Source organism: Phoca vitulina, unplaced genomic scaffold, assembly GCF_004348235.1.
Source record: "Phoca vitulina isolate PV1807 unplaced genomic scaffold, GSC_HSeal_1.0 scaffold3127, whole genome shotgun sequence".
Classification (NCBI taxonomy): Eukaryota; Metazoa; Chordata; class Mammalia; order Carnivora; family Phocidae; genus Phoca; species Phoca vitulina.
Genome location: NW_022592809.1, coordinates 1 through 2,880, shown reverse-complemented (window position 1 = coordinate 2,880; position 2,880 = coordinate 1). Strand labels below are relative to the sequence as shown.

Below are 2,880 nucleotides of genomic sequence, written 5' to 3'. Positions count from 1 at the left end.
TTCACCAGTGTGCCTGATTCCCTGGAACAGGTGCTGGCCAAGAGCAATGCCCTCAACATGAACAAGGTGAGCCCCAGCTGCCTCGAGCTTCTCTAAGATGCCAAAAGTTGCTCTCATACTCTAACGACCAGTGCACTTAAAATTATCCATTGAAGTGTAGGGTCACATTTAGCTCCTAAATTGCATACTTGAAATCCTCTAAATAATATCTATTATTTCCAGTTTTAACCTCGATAAGACTCAAACCTCAAATGGATTACCTTATACCAAAGTTTGGTTTATTTTTCCTAATTAGATTAATAATAATCATGCTTTATTGGACTTTTTGTAATTTCTGTTTCAAATGGTTTTTTAAATTTTTTATTTAAATTCAATTTAATTAACATATACTGTATTATTAGTTTCAGAGGTAGAATTTAGTGATTCATCAGTCTTATGTAATACCCAGTACTCATCACATCTCATGCCTTCCTTAATGCCCATCACCCAGTTACTCCATCCTCCCACCCAGCTCCCTTCCAGCAGCCCTCAGTTTGTTTCCTAGAGTTAAGAGTCTCTTAAGATTTGCCTCTTTCTCTGTTTTCATCTTACTTTATTTTTCCTTCCCTTCCCCTATGTTCATCTGTTTTGTTTCTTAAATTCTGCATATGAGTGAAATCATATGGTATTTGTCTTTCTCTGACTGACTTATTTCGCTTAGTATAATACCCTTTAGTTCCATCCACGTTATTGCAAATGGCTAGATTTCTTTCTTTTTGATGGCTGAGTTATATTCCATTGCATATATATACACCACATCTTCGAATGGTTTTCTGTCATCTTCTTTGATAGCATTTATACACAGAGGCTTGGGACAAAGACAAGACTCAAGTTCATATAATGCCTGATACCCCGGAGATCATGTTGGCGAGGCAGAACAAGCTCAACTACAGTGAGGTAAGTACAAAATTCTGTGGTGCTGCACTGATTTTGTTATCAGCATTACTGTTTGTTTTCCTGTACTTACTTTTGTGGAGATTCTCAGGCCTCAGCTATCATGGTACATGTGGCTCTGTGATATGAACACTCAGCTTATCCAGTCTTTCATTTCTGGGTTGAATAGTATATGCTATAGGATTCTCTGGGCAAACTGAAGTCACGTTACCTTTTTAGTTTATGGCCACTTCCAATGTGGGTCACTGGGGCTGAGGAGTATTTTTAGCATTTTCCAAGGGGTAAGATGGCCAGACAAAATGGTGGCTCAATATTTATACTGAAACACTACTTGTTGGTTACCTAATATTCAAGTCCAACTGGGCATGCTATCTTCTTTTCTAAATCTGGCAATCTTACCAAGGGGAACTCTGATGATACGTACCTTTTCCCTACCTGGATCCTGAATAAAATTGAGAGGTAAAACAAAGGAAGTCTAGATAGAAGTTGAAATCTCACATTTTTTACCACTAAAGTTAGGTTCAAGGATACATTTGTATGAGAACTAAACCTAACCGAACCCCAGAATTAGGTTCCCATTTGTCCAGAGGCCACACTGGAGCAGGGGGGTCAGCTCCACTCCCCTCAGGGCTAAGGTCTTGCTTAGAGCCCAGAGAAACAGAGAACAGCACTGGACTTATTCCTAGAGGGAACAGGTTAAAGCTGAGCAGGAGTGCCCAGTTATCCCTACCAGTTAAATAAATCAATAAGTCAGTACACTTCTTCATAGGCCGAGAGTAAAGGGGCAGAGAAAGGAGAAAGGTCAGAGAAAAATAATTGAGCTCCTTCTATAGAAAGAAAGCTTCAGGCATGGGAAAGAAGTGTTCTCTATGAACAGCACCGATTTTTTTTTATGTAAAATGCAATTTATAGGCACATGTTTTACTAATATGGTACAGCCAAAATTTAGAATCTTGAAGTTGTGATTATAGTCCAGTTAGCTATGTTTTAAATTGTACTTCAGCCTTTTTCTCATTTGTTTTTTAAACATTATAAAGTATTACCTGTTTGTGAAAGATGTTTTAATAAAGAAATGGATAAAAGTATATAAGTGTATATATTTTATATATAAATGAATAATATTAAACATTGTTCTACAATTTTTTCACTTAGAAATATGTAGAAATTGATGCTTTGTCAATTGATCTATATTATTAAATTATAATTATGTTGATATGCATAATATATCAAACCACATGATATATATTAATCTACAATATATATGATGGATTAATATATCAATCTATGTTAATACCAATCGATCTCATTTATTTCTAAAGCTAGGTATATGTTTTTGTTTTTGTTTTGGTAAGATGTAATTTATTTACTTTCAACATTGCTAGAAATTTAGGTTATTTCCAGAGCCTATCCTTTTTAAAATTATGCAGTATGTCACTTAGTAATCTCCCAATTGTTGCTGTCAAACTTTTCACTTTAACTCTTGACACTCTTTCTGTAGATTCTGTATAAACTCGCCAACGAAGAAGCAAAGAAGAAAGGCTACGACCTGCGAATCGATGCCATCCCCATCGTGGCGGCCAAGGCCTCCCGGGACATTGCTAGTGATGTGAGTAGCAACACTTCATGTATGCGCAAGGCTGGATGGAGGTGGGGGGAATGATCATCATTACAGCAGGGAGACGCATCTGGGTGCCAGTGAAAGCACATTTATTGTGCTTTAAGTGGGAAAAAAAAAAAGTCTTTCATTGGAGAAAGCTCTTTTATATTTTTAACTCCAAACAACTTTAATATTCATGTCCCACAGGTGGAGAGGGTATCCTAAACTTCAGTATAAAATTGAATTTGAATCTATAGTTGTTCATATCTACAATTATGAGACATTCATCTCCATATTTTGAGCATATAGCTTATAGAGAAATGAGAAAATGCCAGAAGGGTTAAAAAAAA

General features: G+C 36.3%; 1 long non-coding RNA gene across 1 annotated transcript; it reads left to right on the top strand.

The window, feature by feature from the left end:
* The first annotated feature begins 2 nt into the window (after nucleotides 1-2).
* Nucleotides 3-2,533, top strand: LOC116629779. The gene is made up of 3 exons (XR_004298821.1): nucleotides 3-66; nucleotides 832-936; nucleotides 2,432-2,533. It is a non-coding gene; the product is annotated as an uncharacterized LOC116629779 (long non-coding RNA).
* The last annotated feature ends 347 nt before the right edge of the window (nucleotides 2,534-2,880 follow it).